Source organism: Clarias gariepinus, chromosome 23, assembly GCF_024256425.1.
Source record: "Clarias gariepinus isolate MV-2021 ecotype Netherlands chromosome 23, CGAR_prim_01v2, whole genome shotgun sequence".
Classification (NCBI taxonomy): domain Eukaryota; kingdom Metazoa; phylum Chordata; class Actinopteri; order Siluriformes; family Clariidae; genus Clarias; species Clarias gariepinus.
Genome location: NC_071122.1, coordinates 21,720,713 through 21,740,000, shown reverse-complemented (window position 1 = coordinate 21,740,000; position 19,288 = coordinate 21,720,713). Strand labels below are relative to the sequence as shown.

General features: G+C 40.7%; 2 protein-coding genes across 3 annotated transcripts in view; one reads left to right on the top strand and one right to left on the bottom strand.

Moving 5' to 3' along the window:
* The window catches only part of LOC128511636 (ataxin-7), a 118,930-nt gene that overhangs the window by 18,896 nt on the left and 80,746 nt on the right, over positions 1–19,288 (bottom strand). The gene's annotated exons all lie outside the window — the stretch shown is intronic.
* Positions 1–19,288, top strand: part of prickle2b (prickle homolog 2b) — a 102,138-nt gene that overhangs the window by 66,529 nt on the left and 16,321 nt on the right. The window contains exon 1 of one of the 2 annotated variants that reach the window (XM_053484579.1): positions 14,973–15,295. The exons of the other annotated variant lie outside the window; for it this stretch is intronic. The gene's annotated coding sequence lies outside the window, so the exon portion shown is untranslated. Of the gene's footprint in view, positions 1–14,972; positions 15,296–19,288 lie in introns of those variants that run through there. 2 annotated transcript variants of the gene reach the window in all.

The window sequence follows — 19,288 nt, the reverse complement described above, 5'->3', positions numbered from 1 at the left end:
AATTTGCCCAGGCAGCTGGTTGAGATGTGTCGCATTCCTCAGCTGGGGTCTAAAATAGTGCCTTTCAGAGTGTGTGTGTGTGTGTGTGTGTGTGTGTGTGTGCGCATGCGCACATGTGTGGGGTGAATTGATGTCTAAGTGTGAACTGCCTCATCACGAACTCGGGGCGGTTTAGTCGTGTTGCTGCAGTCCAGCCCCTGCTCACAGTAACACTTTCTGATTCGAATGAAGGACGCTCGGAAAGATATTAACAAAGATTTAAAAACGCAGGATTGAAAGTGTTAGATGGTAGCTTGAGTGCACGGTTATTTTTGGACCAGCTCGCCGTAATCACGTGCTCGAGGGAAATCCCAGGCGCTGTTGAACTCTTGTTTCTGATTGGTCATTTATTTTCTTCTTTTTTTTAAAGAATAGGAGCCTTGATGCTTAGTGCTTCACGGCAAATTACAGGTTTATGCACTTGTTCGAACGCGTCATCGTTTCTATAGCAACACCTCGTTCATGTTTATGGAAGGAGTCTCCACTTTCAGCCCTTCCGAACAGTTTTTCCTGCACGTGATATCCTTCATAACTTAAAAGCTGCGTTTGATTTGCTGACGTCACACCACCACATACGGGATTGTTTTCCCGTAACAGTGTCGCCCCAAGGCGTTTCATGCTCTCCCTGCCTAATTTCCACGCTCATGATGTTTGCTTTCTGGCCATTTGAACAGACGCAGCTTAAATGCAAATGACGATCAGATCAATAACCAGATCAGCTGTGTGTGTGTGTGTGTGTGTGTGTGTGTGTCGGGGATGGGGGTTTGAGAGGGTTCAGAGACCGTGACGGCCCACTGGGACGGAAATATTGACTGCTGAGAGGAGATTTAGTGGCGCTGGAGTGAAGCGAAGGGGAGGAGGAGAAGACGGGCCTGTTTAATTACTGTACCTTTTCACTTGATCGTATCACACCATGTGGAACACTTGTGTATAATAAGACTTAAGCACACACACACACACACACACACACACACACACTCCTCCTCCTGCTCCACACGGCAGGTCTAAGCTCTGTGTCCCGCCGCCACCCCTTTCACCTCTTTGCATTTCTTCTTCTCTCCTGCAGTTTTATTCCAGTCTGGTCACTTTGAACTCACTTTTTAAAGTCACTTTGAACGCTTTTAATAAGGTCACTACTTTTAAAAACGTTTGTTTCAAAGCGTCCCAGCTTGGAGTCGGATTACCGCTGTTTTTTTTTTTTTTTTGGTTTTGTTTGTGTTTTGCTCTTTCTGTTCTCATCCCGGCCTGGAGGCGTAGCTCTCATGCTATATTAGGTTTATTTATCAGGCAGATGTTAAAGCTTGCACTATAGCATGTGGGGATTATGGCCAGGGATCTTAACCCTTTTTCTTTTTAGCCATTTTTAAACTACAGTACATGCGTATGACAAAATATTTAGCATTTCCGAGGTTTGCTAATAAAAATGGAAACGGGAGATACAAAGGTATAAAAGTCTGTAGCATGTTCAATTCAATTCAATTTTATTTGTATTGCACTTTTAACAATTGTCATTGTTGCAAAGCAGCTTCACACAATCAAAAAGAATGATCGAAGTTTGTATGAAATGTGAACGTGTATGAATCAAAATGATAAGACTGTCCCTGATGAGCAAGCTAAGGACGACGGTGGATAGTGGTAAAGAAAAACTCCCCGAGATGGTAAATGTGTTTAAGTTAATACGGAGTCCAGATCGTTATTGGAGGCTCAGGTAGACTGTAGGAAACTCCAGTCCTGAACTATCGAGTGGATGCAGTAATCAGTTGAGTCCTCAGAGAACAGCCGAGGACAGGCCCAACATATGATTGTTTTTGTTCTGTATTTAAAAAATAAACTATATATAACTATAAAGCAAACAATGTATTTAACCGTAAATCTTCTAATATTTGCTCAATAATAAAAATCAGTAACGTAATAACGTAAAACATATGCTGGTGGTAAAGAAAAAACTCTAAAAGCACTAAAAGCATCGATCTTCTCTTCACTTCAGCCCTGCAGGATCCCTTCTATGGGACAGTTCTGTAGGTGTTCCCTGAACCATGTGCCTTGAGGAACCTTTTCATCGATTGATTTCGGTTTATGTTTTAAAAAAACCTGTCAAATCTGGACGGAAATCAAGATGTCAAGAAATCAAATTTCCTTTGAAAATATAGCTTGTCACAAAAAAATCGACCCGTTGCTCCCATTTATAAATGAGGCAGAGGCTGCGTCCTAAATCACGGCTCAGCCCTTCATCGTTGGCTTTGTCAAAGCTAGGATTTGCCCTCGCGACTATTCCGCTCACCGCCAAATCGGCTCATTTGCGAAAGCCACAGTCGCCCCTCGTGTCACCGCGTTGCATCTGAGGTGTGAACGAACAAGTCGTATTACTAAAACGGTTAATGAGATTAGATTAGCGCTGTCTGATTTCCATGAACGTACGACTGACTGGAGCAGTCGCGCGCTCACTGGTGCGGCTGGCGGCACGCCGGCGTGGCCTCCGAACAACAGCTGCTGATGACCGCAGGCGACACGCACTCGACGTTTTAATCGGGGGGTTGGAGGATCCCTGCTGAGCGACTGCCAAACCGGAACGAGGCTCTCGTTCTGCTATTGTTGATTGATTTTATTTGTATTTGTTTAAAAAATATATATATAGCGAAACTTAAGCGTGATGTTTCCGTAAAGTTAAAGATGGAGATATTTCAATGCTTACACATGTATTGTTTATTTATTTATCCAATGATGATATGTGTTTGTGTGTTTGTGCGCGTGAAAGGAAGCGTCTGCGCGCTATTTTGGGTCGTCCCACGCCCACGCGGTAGGGGGTGAAATAACAGTAGGGACGCGTCACTGCTGAATTACAGACTAGCTCCGCTGAAAGCGCCACAGACGCAAATGTGTGTTATTTCAGATTTCAGTGACATTTACCCGGCAATTAGTAGGATCAGAAAATAGCTCTGAAGAGCCAGGTGTGCGCGCGTGTGTGTGTGTGTGTGTGTGTGTGTGTGAGAGACTGTACGACACACACATCCACATGTTTGGGTTTGTTACAGGCCGTGTCAGTGACTGCTGCGTTTTCGATAGTAAGGTAGGAACAGAAGGCCTCATTATGGATACACACTCCCTCTGTACGCCCAGCCTGGGGTTGTGTGTGTGTGTGTGTAGCAGCCTGGTCCCTCCCTTGCTTTTCCCGAATAATCTCCATGTATAATCACTGGCATGGAGTCACGGAGGACGGCCGGGAGAGCTTCCAGAGCGTTCTGCCGAGAGGTGCACAGGGTCTTCTGTTCTCCATATATGGGTCAGGACGAGGCTCGAGACGAACTTTTTCACCTCCGTGGGTTACCTAGCCGGTTCGAGTTTAGTCTAAATGACTACAGTTCAACGTAGTTTTATATTTAACCATGTTATTTATCTATCCCCACGGCAAGTATTAACCTATAACTGTAACTGAGGTGTCTTTTCTGTTGATTTCCCCATCAACCCAGTTTGGTCGCCTGCCAGTTCCCACCCCCCACCCCCCAGCCAGCTCTCCTCACTCATACACCAGATACTGACTGAGGAGGGTAAAGTCTAGACATGTGCTTTCTTTCTCTAAGACACTTGAAGATGACCAGTTACTTTGTTACTCCCTGCAGATCATGCTGCATCATGAAGCCCAGTAACACTCTCTGAGGAGGAAAAAGCGCTGTCCGCCCTCTTCCGCATACATGAGCTCATAGATTGGCTATGATTATCTTATCGAATTGACGAAGCCCCTCGAATCTAAAGACGACAGATATATTTTTTTCCTTATGGCATTATCAGGATTCGACTTCATGATATTTATGTTATCGGGTGACGGCTGTTCTCTTGTAATAACTTGCATAAGTAAATGTATGAATTATTAAGCATGCATTCTCGTGTATGTGTGTGTGTTGACTCCGTTTGAGCTTTATGCCCGGCTCTCCCTCCTGCGTAGAGGCCAAATGGGATGCACGTTCGTCCATGCGTCCTTTGTGTGTGTGTGTTTGCATGCACACGCGTGTGTGTGTGAGCTTTGTGCCCCGTTCTGCCCCCGGCTGGGTCAAACAGAGGAGCGTCTGTGCGTGTGTTGACGGGACACAAGCGTGCTGTGAAAAGCTCACTGCCAAGGCTGGAAATGTGTGAAAGAGGAACAGCATAAGCTCTTTACCCCTGAACTCTCCTCCATCCATCTATCTATCTATCTATCTATCTGTCTATCTATCTATCTATCTATCGATTTATCTATCTATCTGTCTATCTATCTATCTATCTATCTATCTATCTATCTATCTATCTATCTATCTATCTATCTATCTATCTACCATCTGCAGCACAAATATACAGTGTGTGTGTGTGTGTGTGTGTGTGTGTGAGAGATGTTGCTTGGTGCTCGAAGCCTCCAAGTGTAACGGGTCCGAACGACTGAAAGAGAAATAAACAAAGACTACACAGGAAGATCCAGATCAAACAAGCCAGAGATGGTGTGTTGAGGCACGGCAAAGGCGTAAGGAATTGTATCCACCCCGTCATTAAGGACAAGGTCACACTTCTTTCAGAAACCGAGAAGCAGCCATATGTAAGCGTACAAACTCCTCGTCCTCTCTTTCACACTCTCCTTTTTATGCCCCCCGTGCGTGTCCCTTTTTCCTGAACAGTGGCTAGTCTGTTCGTGCCAGTTGAAGTTTCGGCGTTCGGATATACGGGTACTGCACTGGCCTATAGAGCGTTTGTCTTGAGCTCCTCGTGTATATATACTGTATATAAATGAAAGAAAGGTTTTGTCCGGACATTGGTCAGAACTCCAGAAACCAGTCTCAGAAGGAAAGTTTGTTTGTATGTCTGTCCAGCCAGAATTTGTTTAACATCATGCAAATCTGGCTCGACAGAATTTAATTCTTTGGCAGTCCTTAGGTATTTGTCTGAAGTTAAACCTGTGACCAAAGTGTTTACTAAAAGGGACGTTTTGAACATTTATGTGCAAACCAAACCGGACGTTTTTTGTATGCGTCGAAATGTGGGCGCGTCTTAAATTGAGCACTGGACAGAATTTACTGAAACTTTTTGCAGTACTTAGATATCTGCCTAACGTTTAACCTGCACCATAAGTGAAGTCAAAATGTTGAGTAAAAGTGATGTTATGAACAGTTATGTGCCGGATTTAATAATCTACTTTTAAATAAGCTACAATTGCGCTACTTACTTACACCTGAACCAATATATATTAATTAGAAAAGCTAAACTGAAAATTTTTACTGGGATTTGTTCATATATTTTACTTTGGCAAAAATAACAGCACTGAAGTGGTCTAAGTGAATTTTAACGCACTGGAGTCGTTTTAAGACAAAACATCTTTATCGGTCTATTTTTTTTATTTTTCTTATCTGTGATTCACTCTCTGATTATCGATCAGGGAGTGCATTTGGCTAACGATGAAAGAAGTAAGATGGATTTAGCGTAAACAGCACATAAGATACTCAATCTTACAAAATTTTATTTCTTCGTGTTTCTTTCAGAAAAATTCTGCCATGCAGACAGACAGACAGACAGACAGACATGTACGTGGTCTTCACCCTAAAATAATATCACTGATTACATTAAAGCTGATCAGATTATTTTTATCTTTAACCTTTTAACTATTTCTACAAACTCTGTTCTCATCAACGAAAGTTACTAACGCTAGTTGTATATAATGCATGCCACAATAATGAATCACGGAGTGTTTCATTCCTCTAGTACCTCCAAAATAGATCAATGGCTGTTTTTTTTTATTTGTTAATCAAAGACATGGATTTTTATCCATTTCTAGTAAAGTTTGTGTAGTTCTGTTCCTTTATAAGCCTGTTTTATTTCTCCTTCTGGGTAATAATAAGTGATAAAACCACAAGGCCATTTTTACCAAGAAAGTGGAAAGATATTTGTCCTGAAAACGTTCAGCTTTACCTCTGACTGTAGTAAAGCAAAGCAATTTTATGCATTTGTCTGGAGCATCCAGTCCTTGAAGTAAGTTGTTGCTATAGAAATGTGTAGTTCAGAGCTGCTTGAATAAATGACTGAATCTCCCGAGTACTTGCACATTGTCGTGTTTAAAAACAAATAAATAATAAATTCTGTCAGTTCAAATCAAAAGGTGTGTTTCTGGCGAATACTGTACCGTCCTTGAGGCTGATGCTTGATTCACATCAGGGTCGGACGGTCATCTCAACAACAGAGCCATCATGAGTCTCAATTAACCCTGAAAGGTCTCGATTTGTTTCCTGATTCAGTCCTACCAGCCTTATTCCAAATTCTCTCAGGTCTACATCACTCATACTGTTTCCAAATCTTTTTAAATGTCAGCGATGGCTATCCAGATCCCTTTTCTCTTAAAATGCTTTTAGCCTCACATCGACGTCGGCCCTCCGCTGAGCCCACTGGAGCGTGAGCGCTTAGGAATATTGTTCCTGAGGTAAATTTGTTTTCTTCATGGTAAGAGGCGCTCTGATGGATGAATCTGTCTCTTCCTCCCTTTTCTCCAGTTGACCTCCTTTGTCTCTGGTGTTAGTCCTTTCTTTTTATATAAGCATCCATTTATCAGCCGGTCTCACCTTTTGTTCAGTGCCGCAGAAAATTCGGATTGAACTATAATCTTTTTTTTTTTTGTTTCCTTTCCCTCCCCCCACCCTCCGTCAGTCTCTTAACCCGTTGGCCAAGAGATTAATTCTTCTACCTGCTTTCCAGGACCTTTTGGCTTCATGGGGTGATGTGAAAAATAGCTCATTTCTTTAGGTGTTTCATTGGGAGCATTTATTTAATTAGTATATTTATTTTTTTATTTTTTTATATAACAGGAAGTTTAAATGTGTGTCCAAGTCATACATTTTTTTTACATTTTTATGCTTATGTTTTTTAAACACGTACGCACCATGGTGCCACTTGCGAACATGAAGTCTCAGTTTATTGAGATTTTAGGCATTTCTCTAGCATATAATTTTTTTATGTTGTTTACACGTCCCTCACGTCTTGTCTTAGGAACAAAAAGGTTGCTCAAAGATTCCCTCTAAAGAGGTTTAAATAAGAGGTTTATTATTATTTCATTAGAAATTAGATTTTATTATTAAGTTGCAAAAAAACAAGATAAGTTTATCAGGATATATAATTCAAGATTCTAGACTCAAAGGTGTTTTATTGGCATAGCAAATATTATATTATAATGTCTAATCAGTGCACTATCGACTCCGAGTTGAGCTCCGTAATTCCAATGAAAAGACATTGCTGTGCAATTCCGTGAATTTTATTCCAAACATAATAAGTTAGGAAAATGAAACAATTTAAGTGAAAGCCCTCTAAAATTTCTCATCCTGGTTTATTGTTGCTCGGTATCAAATGGGCTTCCAGATTTATGGGTCCTTTGCTCCTGTTAGACTCCTCAATGGTTTCTCCAGCTTGTAATGGTTTGTGACTGGTTGCGATGCGCCCGCACTCGCTTGAGGCGTTTCGAGTCGCCTGACTTTCCGGTGCTGGCCGTGGTAAATCCCTGAAGCATGCAGAGCCAGGTCCAAAGTTAATATTTCTCCATGTAAATGGCCGGATAGAAGCTGCCCTGGCCAGGACTGTACTCTAGCAGGAAGTGTGTGTAGTTCATTTCTGACTGAGGTCAGACCCCTTACTGAGAATACATTTACCAGAGTAATGATGATAAAAGGTGTTGCTACAGTTAACTTACTACAGTTATTCTCTCTCTCTCTCTCTCTCTCTCTCTCTCTTTCTCTCTCTTTCTTTCTCAAACACACACAGACATTTAAATGTATACACATGCACACATACCCACACACAAATGTACACACACTCAAATGTACACACAGTTGTTCAGCTGTACCTCAGTCTCGGTTCTGTGCAGTGGAATACTCTCCGGCTAAAGCTAAATATTTAAACAGGGCATACTTGTGTAGCAGTTTATTTAACTTTAAGTTTGGGTTGCTGCTTTTAAAACCATTAAACCATCTGCAGCATCTGCACCACCCAAGATCCATTTGCCTTTACTTTTTTATTTTCAAAATTGTTAGATCTACTAACATTTTGTTTTTTGATAATCAGAATTTTCAACTTTTCTAAATAACTTTAATTCCAATAGACACTGTTATTGGATAGCTTAATATTAAAGTGGCTAGCCACCAAAATAATCTTTATAATCTAAATAAATTTTCACGGTTGATAAACAGCTTAAGAAATGAATATCTTAATGGCATGGTACCGAGTTAAGTGAATGAATATCTGGCCAGCTATCTTACCTAAATAAATGAATCTATCCAGCTAGCTAAGTCGATAAATGAATGAATATTTAGCTACTGTAGCTGTTAAACTAAATAAATGAATATTAAACTAGCTATCTAATACCTAAATAAATAAATAAATATAGATAAAATATTTAATATATACCTAACTAAATGACTAAATAGCTAATACGGTGGCTAACTATCTAAATGAATTAATATCTAGCTTGCTAGTTAACTAGATAAAAGTGTGAACAGCTAGTTGTCTAACTACCTCAATAAATGAATATCTAGCAAGCCAACTATATAAATAAACGAATATATAACTAGCTAACTAACTACCTAAATGAATAATTAGCTAGCAGTATAACTAGCTAAATAAATAAGTAATAGATAAATAGCTAAATGAATGACTATCTAACTGGCTAGCTAACCAGCTAAATGAATAAACAATTAGCTTGCTGCATAATGACAGTAGATACATTTATGAACATATAGATTGGTAAAAGAATTTATTTCTATTCATCTAGCTACTGTACCTAGCTAAATTAATGAATATTTAGCTATCTAGCTAATGAATGAATATCTAGCTAGCTAGTAAATTGACTAAATCAATTAAAAAAGATAAGCTTAATAAATATGTAGATAGTTAAATGGATAAATACCAAGCTAGTTAGCTAACTAGTGAAATGAATAAATAGTCAGCTAGCTAGTGAATTGACTAAATGAATTAATATCTAGCTAGTGAATTGACTAAATGAATTAATATCTATGCGACTAGCTAAAAGAATATCTAAGCTACCTACCTAGCTACAGTAGTTTGTAACAGAGGCACAAGGTATTTGCTGAAATCTTGGTATCTGTAGATTAATTATGTAAAAAACATATTGACTGTAAATAGGTCCACAGGAACTGTTTGCTTATTGTTATTTCTTTCTCTTGCTCCTAAACCTAGTAGCTGGTAAATCTGCTAGCAAGCTGTTTAGCAAAATAAGTCAGCTAACAAGCTAGTTCAAATTGTTTTTAGATTTGACATTCAGGTTCAAAACCTAAAAAGGGGGAAAAAAGGCATATAATGAGAAACTAAATGCTGCATGTCTTTAGGGGGAAAAAAAGCAAAGAAAAATCTTGCTACTTGGCCAATTATGAGTGTCAGAAAGCGTGTCGTGACACCCACAGCTTAGCGCCTCAATGGCTTTTCAGAATTGGGGAATGAATGTAGACCTGTGGAATGAGCCGTGGGATGGTGCATGTAGGAGGAATGTGAGAGTGCTGTTCTGTAAAACTCAGCCTCCACAAATTGTCCTTCTGGCAGGCGGGCATTCATAAAGAGAAGTGCCGATGCAAACGCTGATCCCGAATCAGTTTACTGTCTGTCTGTGCAGAACACAGGTCCAGATTGGTGCATGAATCACTTTAGTTGCTAGCTCAAGTTTGGCACGCAAACAACTGGACAGGAAAACTTTGAACCTTATACTGTCATAAACAGTGGTATTAGATGTTTAAAGAGAGATGTTATAAAAGAAGTACAAAGCATAGAAAGAAGTAATAGAGCGCTTTGGTGAGTGTATAGAGATTGATTTGCGAACAAAGCATGCAAGTCAAACAGTACTTATTATAAATATTTATAAAGAGTATAGTAGACTCAGAGTGTGTACTCTGCAATTGCGCTTATCAGGATGCCACCAATAGACGGATGGCATCTAATCTGGCGATGCTCATGGGACAGCAACATAAAATCGGGTAACGTCAATGGTGAAGCGTAAACAAAACATGCTAAAAGGGAGATGATATCCCGATTACCACGAGCTCTTTTTATGTGTGCCAAGATGGCGAGGATTGATGACTTCAACGGAGCATAGTAATTATCTTTAATCACAGGTCTGTGTTCATGGGATCTTCATGGTATAATCTGACACGGAGAACACATGTTATCGCACGGTCGGCCAGGGTTTTGTTGGGATCATCTCATACAGTGTGACAAGTAATAATCTTAAAAGACCGCACAGTCTAAAACCAGCTTAAGACAGGATGAGAGAGAGACAGATAGAGAGACAGAAAGGCGGAGAGCATCGAGAGAGAAAGAGAGAGAGAAAGAGAGAGAGAGAGAGTGCATTAGATGACTCATCACTCCTGGTTTATTGTTCTTTCTTAAAATAACTGCTGCTTTTCATCAAATGTCAAATCTAATAGTGCAGTGCGAAAATGCTACCTTTTGACGTAAATCCATGTTCTCGTTCTAGTCCTTTGCGTATTTTTTCTTCAAACTTTCTTTATGCACTTTTTTGCATCTTGCTTTGACCCACTTGTGATTTGAAGCTCTTCGTGCCGCTAAGGAAAAAACAACAACAACAACAAAAAACAGCACAAACAGCTTCCCGTCTTCCCATAGGGCTTCCACAGGGGCCGTCCTCTAACTGTAAAACGATGTTGTGATGGAAGTGGACGTGGCCTTGTAGCACTTCCTGACACTGGACAGCTCTGGTCTGAGGGGAACGTGAAGAGCTTTTTTACAAGGTCATCCCTGAGCTCAGGGCCTTTATACGCTGAAAAAAACAGTCCTCTGTGCGACCTAATGGTTTACACAGACCCCATCTTTCTTCTTCTGTCTCCATTCTCTCTTTCTTTCTTAAGTCTTTCTTTCTCTGTTCCTTTCTTTTTTATCATGAACCATATTCAGCAAATTAAATCCTGAGCTTCGTTACTTTGCCCAGTGTTTAAAATGTAATTTTATCCCTTTGGCTGCGCTCATTGAATCCACTTAATGCATAATCCGGAGTGGAAATTAATGTTTTTTTCCCCTTAACGTTACCAGATCAAATGTTTAGCCCTGTGGATATTTGCAAAAAAAAAGACGGATTATCCATGGACTGAAATATTGCTTTGGAATTTTTCCCGCTTCAGATTCGAACTCCGAAGTTAATCTCAGAACTAAGCCCGGATGATAAGGATAAAATATTATACCATGATTGTGAAACGCCTTGTAGTGTATTTAAAACATATTCGAGAAGCCGAGATGACACACATACTGTATTTAAGATATGTGCAAGGGAAACATATGGTCTGTGATAACACTAAAAGACAAACGATACACTTTTGTGTTGTGCAACTCAGAAAACGGATTTATGTTGCGATCATCTCAGCAGAATGGAAACAAAACTCAGCTGTCGAATGGAAAGTCCTCTGGCCCTTTACTGCCCCTAATCCTTCTACAGTTTACCTCACCGAAATGGTATTAGCTATTATTTTTCCTCCGTTTTTTTTTCTTTCCGCATTTTTTTTACATGTAAATTTCTGCACCATCGTGCTGCCCAGACCTAGTTTTTCTTTTAACTCCCCGCTGTCTGAAGCTGGTTGACAAGATACTGATTCAATTCCAGATGGATTATCTCATAGTGTTAATATCTTGATTTTAAAAGAATGAAAGAATAAGCAGGAGTGTACAAACTTTTGAGTCGCAGTGTAGCCCATTTCAGACTGAATTACTTAAATAGACAACCTTAGCATCCATTTCAAGTTACAAAATCATAATGTAAATGCAGAATGCATCCAGAACTGGCGAGTTGTGTTGAAAAATTTACTTAGCATGTTGGTTAATATCAAAAATAACGTTTCTGGGCATGTGCATGTAGCTCAGGCTGTTATACAGGACACGGTTTGGTTGGAGCGAAGAGCATGCACGTGTGTGGTTCTCCTACTCTGCCCCACGCGCTGATGACTGGTAACTGATAGCACTGTGTGTGTGTGTGTGTGTATACACATTGGTTTTGGCTCGTGCCCTTGCGGGAAACGCTGATCCGCCAGTTGATAAGAGGTTAGCTGGTCTTGATCACGTGACCTGATGTAGGCCACACAGAGCAGCCCGTGTATAGACAGGGCGAGATCAGTTTACGCAGGATTTACACAAGGGTTTAATGGATCATTTATGCTGGTCAATTATACACCATTACTCGCTTTTCTTTTGGATTGCAAAATAGTCAAGGTCCATTTTTTTTTTATTACAGATCAAGCGAATAAAGTCACATTTGCACATAATTTGTGTAATTGTCAAAACCTTTGATTACTTTATATATATATATATATATATATATATATATATATATATATATATATATATAAAGGCGTCTCTTATTGACTTAAGATCTTACATTAACATTCAATTTAATCTTTAATCTAGCCAATCAGCAGCAGGCATGTGATGTTCACTATATTTGTGGATATGTACATGCAGTGGGAAAGCAAATGTCTGGCTCGTCTGACTGCAAATCAAGTCACACCTTTTTTTTCTCTTTTTTTTTTTAACCCTCCTGTGCCTAGGGGCCCTGGGTCATCAATTCCACTTTTCCCCAGATTTTTGTGTGCATGCACTGCACTGATTGCCCTCTAATCTTAGCGCTTTGGAAACATGCAACTTAACTGTGTTTGGGGATGAGTCCAAGCCTAGCACTGGAAAATGCATGCACAGATAACACTGATAGCGACAGGATGAAAAGAGAGAGAGCGAGAGAAACAAAGTTTATGGGAACTGACCTTTGCATTCATTAAACTTGCTTCTCAACAATTATTCTCAATGGCTTGCATTTTTTTTTCTGGAAAGATGTGTGCTTCTAAAGTAAGAGACAGTGTAATTATCACCTCGAAGTAAAAAAAAAAGGAATCCACAGAGTATAAAACCGGCATGCAAAATTGCTTTTAGAAACCCTAATGCACCTTTAATTCTGTTCCACAACATTCTCCAACCACTGTGCTATTATTCCTATCCTATGATAAAACCTGATTAAGGATGCATGAATTGGTGTAATTCCTCTGGGATTATTTTATTGCTGTGTTCGTTAAAATTCCAGAAGCATGGTGGAAAGACATTGCTGAAACTTCAAGTTCAATCCTAACAAATCCCTTGGTCTTAAAAAAAAAACATTATATAACTGATGATCTTATAGCCAGAATCCAAGAGATAATTAATGATGTGCAAGACACATAATAAATACTCTTTCACTGCTTATGCACCGGCATGAGATGTAATATCACAGACTTTTTTTTTCTTTCCATTTCTGTTGTGGCTGTGTGATCAGAAACTGCACATTTTAAGCTGGGTTTTAAAAGGATTAACCAATTCGAAGTCTTCTATTTGAGTGAGCAGGTCCTCTTACCTGTCATGTATTTGGTGCACCTCATCAGTCATTGTAGGTATATACAGTACAAATACAGTCTTTACATTAAAATGAAGCAAAATGTATTACTTTGGCATGAAATGTCTGATGTGGGATGTGGGCATTGCATACCATTGCCACACTCCAGGTTTTCTGGTTCGTTCTGGGAATCAACTTACTCTTTGATACCCCTTTGCCATCAGAGTGAACCAGGTGCTAGTTCATGTCTCGTGCTAGTGCGGGTTTAGAGTTGGTTTAATAACAAATTCGCCTAATAACTGGCTTTGTTTTTTCATGGCTAGAAAGTCATGTCATTACGTTACTGTAGATGTTTATGAACGTCTCTACAGGTACTTTTAATGGTCAAATACACTCCCTGTTCTGTAATCGGAGAGAGAATCACAGATGAGCAATCAAAAAAGGAGATCTCGGATTAAGATTAAGTTTGGTCTTAAAACGATTCCAGCGTATTAAAATTCACTTATACCACTTCAGCGCTGTTATTTTAGTGGTGAAAATAATGAACTAATCCCCGTAAAAATATTCAGTTTAGGTTTTTTAATTAATATCTATTGGTGCACGTGTTTGTTTACATTGAGCAAGTAGCGCATTAGTAGATTTAATAAAGTAAATTAATTTAATAAAGTAGATTTAATAAAGTAGATAATTAAATCTGGGAACATAACTGTTTATATAACGTCGCTTTTACTCAACATTTTGATTTCACTTATGGTAGTGAGATATCGAAGTAATGCAAAAATTTCATTAACTCCTGTTCAGTGGCCGATTTAAGACACACTCACAGTTTGACAGATGCGCAGTACACTGTCAAAACTTGAGGTTTATAATCTGGCACATAACTGCTCATAACTTCCTTTCTACTCGACATTTGGATTTCATTTATGGTGCACTTTAGGCAAATTATTTCATGCATCAGTTTTCCGTGACGCTGTAAAACAATCTGGCTGGACAGACATACAGACAAAATTTTCGAAGACTTGTTTCGGGTGCTCCAATGTATTAACCCTCAGTAAGTTCTGACCAATGTACAGAAGAAAAAAAAACCTTTCTTTTATTTATGTAGATTAATAGCCATTTTTAATACACTGCACAGGCTTGACAGGCCATTATCAGCCTCTTGGTATTATCATATTTGTAACTGAAGGTGTCAAGACCCCTTCAGTGTTGTGTTACATTATTTACTGCTATTCTGTGCCTTTTCAATGGCGCTTTAACTGCCCCTGGGGCGATCAAGCCCGGGGGTTAAATTGTCTCATTTACATGTAAATGACCCCCAAACACCCGCCATTGAGTTCCTAATTATAACTAAACGCGGGGCGCTGACCCCGCCCCTACGGCGTGGGTTCATTTGCATACTCACCGGTGATTGGTTTATCCGCAACACAACTCTGATCGGTCTTATTAGCATACTCAGAGGTGATTGGTTAGTCTGAAACGCGCATGGTCCGTTCTTATTTGCATACTGAGAGCTGATTGGTCAGAGACGAGCGCCTGCTCAGCTCAGACTGCGCTCGAGCGGTGAGTAGAAGGCAGTCGGGCTCTACTCGCGCGCTGCGCTGCGCCGATTTATTATTACATTATTATTATCATTAGGAAATTTAGATCGGAGGGGGATCTGGTCTGATCTGGTCTGATTCCGTGATTATGCCCGGGAAACATCGTCTTGACGCAGGATCTAATTCGGATTGTCCACAGCTCGAGGCTTTACTGATGGTTTTTCTTGAGAAGAAGTTGAAGTTGAGAGAGACATGCCTTTTAAGTCAGGAAGCTGGGTTTTTAGTCTGAAGCTGGGAATATGGGGATCCTGCGTGAATCCTGAGTCCCAACTCTGAGCTTTCACTAATGAGAACGGTAGGAAACAATCCAGGTTCCCATTCCTTGCTTCAAATGAAAAAGAGGAAACTGTTACACTTTTTTACATAAAAAAATACATTGTATAAGAGGCTGTTTGTTGTGCGTCATGTTGCATGCTCAAATCATGTCTTTGATGTCTACACTTTCTTCTGTTCCTTTTTTTTTTATTTTTGATAAAAAACAAACGAGCTCAGTTTTTTTTTTTTTTTTTTTTTGCAGAAACGCGTCCCTGTGACGCACCGCTGCGTAAAAGCGCTTTTATGGCACCAAAAACGCGCACTTTTGCGCTTTCTCATTTTCCATTATTAGAAATTAGACTCTTGCATTTTTTTTTTTTTATTATTTTATTTGGTCTCCCCCGGGGTGCAGCGCTGTTGACCCGTCCCCTGTAAGTCGGATTAACGCTTTTGTTTGCGGTTTGTTTGGCTTTGTTGCCCTCCAAAGGATCGAGTCCGGACTGAGCAGCGCGCATTTACATTTGAATGCGATGTCCGAGATCTCTCTCTCTCTCTCTCCCCCTGGCTTTCCCTCACACACACACACACACACTTTCCTTGTCTCACACACACATACACTACTTCTCTCTATCTACCTTTTTTTGGTTCCTTTCTTTCTCTTTTCCTCTCTCTTTGGCACGTACGCACCGCAGTATTATCGTCACCCCCGATCTGACCTTGTTTCTGCTCTGCATTTTATTAGAGATAATAAATCAAACGCGACTGGGGCGTTTAAATATTTAAAGCAAACCAGTTTTTTTTGGATGAACACCTGGAGACCAGCTTTATGCGTGTTTGAATTAACCTGATCACTAAGTGTGTAACTCCTGAGGATAGCTGTACCATCCAGCATGTGTGCATTCCCATTTCTACACCCTTTGTGGGTTCTTGGGATACCAACAGAAAATGAACCTGTTGACCAATTTACAGCCTGGTCTTTTTCTATCAGTCATGCACAAATTAAGAAGAAGTAGTCATGTAACGTGTATAAGCTGGTACTGATTGCTTGCTGGTGGCTTAGTGGTTAGCGCTGTCGCCTTGCTCCTCCAGGGACTGGGTTCAATTCCTGCCTCTGGTCTGTGCATGCATGAGTTTGCATGTTCTCCCCGAGGTTGGTGGGTTTCCGCCAGGTGCTCTGGTTTTTTCCCACAGTCTAAAAACATGCAGATTAGGCTAACTGATGCGCCCAAAAAATTGTCAATGATTGTTTGTGCGCCATGCATCCCATCCAGGGTGTACCCCCGCCTTGTGCCATAAGTCTCCTGGGACCCTGTATACAGTGTATAATGTTCTGGACCCGCTTGAATTTACTTTGCTCACACCTGAGCCAACAGGGCGTCTCATTAGCAGGCACATTCCGAATCAACGTCAGTGTGTTAAAGCTGAAAAAAAAAAACACTGTGGAGAGTTGCCTAGTTTGCCTTGCGTCAGTGTGTAGTTGCACAGGGTCGCCGGGTTTAGTTTGGTGCAACATTCCTGCTTTAACGCACCTGAGTCAAAAGAAACGGCACACAGATATCTGTAGCGATCTTAAAAGAAAACATGATGAAACAGTCACTTCACAGGGTTGTCTCCATATGAACCAAATCTATTTAAATACAGTAAAATAATAAGAATAGTTTCCAAGTAACAGGATATAACAGGTGATCAGCTATGCAAATAGAGGGCGTTGACTCAGGTGGGGTAAAATGAGGACTTCTCAGCATGAGACCCTTCTGACATGCCGAAGACATTGTGTGGAAATCGAGCTTTATCACTGTAAGCGGTGCAGTTATGATTAAGCACCTGATTCTTTCCATTCAGCAATTCATCAAAAACTCCTTAACAGACTAATTGATTTAGAAATACATTTTATCAGATCTTTTTTTCTTTTCATTTCACAAGCCATCCTTTAAATGCATGATTCTCTGTCTTTCCACCCACACCGGTGTCTCGCTGTGTTTTAGAGCGCATTCTGATGGTTCGGACAGATGCGAAATGTAACGTAAATCTCCGAAGGTTGCTCGCTCGTTTCCTGTGCATGAACCCTGGTTTTGCTTCAGTCTTTTTTCTCTCATCCAACAGGCTGTAAGTCTTTCTTTAGCAGCAAACCATGAGCAGACCCCTGTGAGCAGGTAGCAGGGCAACCTATGAGCAGATTTAAACACGATGACATGTTCCCCGCCGCCCCAGACCAAATCAACATACATTAGCAGCTGTTGTCCTGTTCGTTAATTTTGCCATTTCAGGGGCGTGAAATAAAATCCGGATCTGTAGTAAATCTAGAGAATGCAGACGCTCCGGTGTCTGATAGCGTGTGATGCACGAGGCGCGTCTGCTTGATATTCGTGGTGGGATGTGCGCCAGGCCACAGGTGCCTGCACGCCCTTGGGAGAGAATTTAACCGGCCGTGATGGATTACAGCAGGTGGAGGCACATGTGGTAATCCCTGTGCATTCAAACATACTGTATTAGTGCATTGTAATTGCTTGCTAACAACATGTTCCATCGGTGAGGATTGTTGGAAATTAAGTGAACTCTCACCGCTGTGTGACGGCTCTCATGTCAGTTTTTTAATTTATTTTTATTTTAATCATTCTCCTCCATTCATCGTTCTGGTATAGAACTTATTTGAATTGGTTCAGGGGTGCCAATACTAATGATATTTTTGATTAGTGGTGAAAATGGACAAGACGTTACAGTGGCATTGAAACTAACGAAACCAAATATGATGTAGGGTAACATCTGTGTCTGGCACTTACACTTACAATGAAAGTAGGCGTGGCTTACATGCACAAATAAAGGGTGTGGCCTCCGTGTCAGGTCCGTTGTGGCTTATGTGTCTGTCATTCTGTATAAAAAAAGGTAATGCCTATGGGTCTGTCAGTCTCTGTGGGCGTGGCTTATGAGCCTGTTAGCGAGTCTCGTTAAGTTATTTAAAAGAGGTGTGGCCTTTGTGTGTGTCTGCGTATGACTTCTATGTCAATTATTCCCAAATGAAAGGCGTGGCCTTTGTAATTGTCCATTCTAGTTAAGTGGTCGTGGCTTATGAGACTGTAAGGACATGTGGTCAGATTTTCGGGTAAAGTAAAAGAGGTGTGGACTCTATGTGTGTGAATTCTTTGTCAATTATATGCAATTGGAAGAGGTGTGGCCTACGTATTTGTCTGTCCTAGTGATGGGGGCGTGGCTTATGGGACTGTTAGAAAGCATGGCCTCATTGACAGTTTAAGTTAAGGAGGTATGTGATCTCAGCTGATTATTTCCAAAACCCAAAAGAGGTGTGGCCTAGGTATGTCGGTCCCAGAGAAGTGGGCGTGGCTTATGAGAGTGTGAAAACGTGTAGTCTCGTCGTCAGGTGAAGTATAGTGGGTGTGACCTCTTTGTGTGTGTGACCTCTGTATCAGTTATCACCAAATAAAAGAGGTGTGGCCTATGTGCCTGTCAGTCTCAATGAAATGGGCGTGGCTTATGAGCCTATGAGAGAGCATGGTCTAATTCTCAGGATAAGTTAAGGAGGTGTGGCCTTTGTGTGTGACTGCTATATCAGTCATTCCCAAATAAAAGAGGTGTGGTCCATGAACCTGTCAATCCTATGAAGAATAAACTTTGGTGGTTTGAGAATTCCAGGATGCAGTAGATTTCTGGCTGTATTTAAGTCTGAAACTGGGTGCGGCTCTGTTTTAAGATCACCCTGTTGGATTGTTTGAAGGAAAAACAATCCCAGACAGAGAGAGAGAGAGAGAGTTTGCTCTGCTATAGCCAGCTGCGTCTAGCTCCTGCAACACACTGTCTGTTTGGAATGATGCTATGGAAATCCTGCATGCCTGACAGGTATCCTGGCGATGCTGAAGGTCTCTTCAAACACACATGCCTACGCGGACAGCACGGAATTACTCATAAACCCGACCGTGCTGCATGTGTTCTGCCTGTAGCTATTGTTAAACACATAGCGGGGAACAATCCAGCAGAGACATCACATCTGCCGTCTTAAAAAACGATGTGGGAACGCACT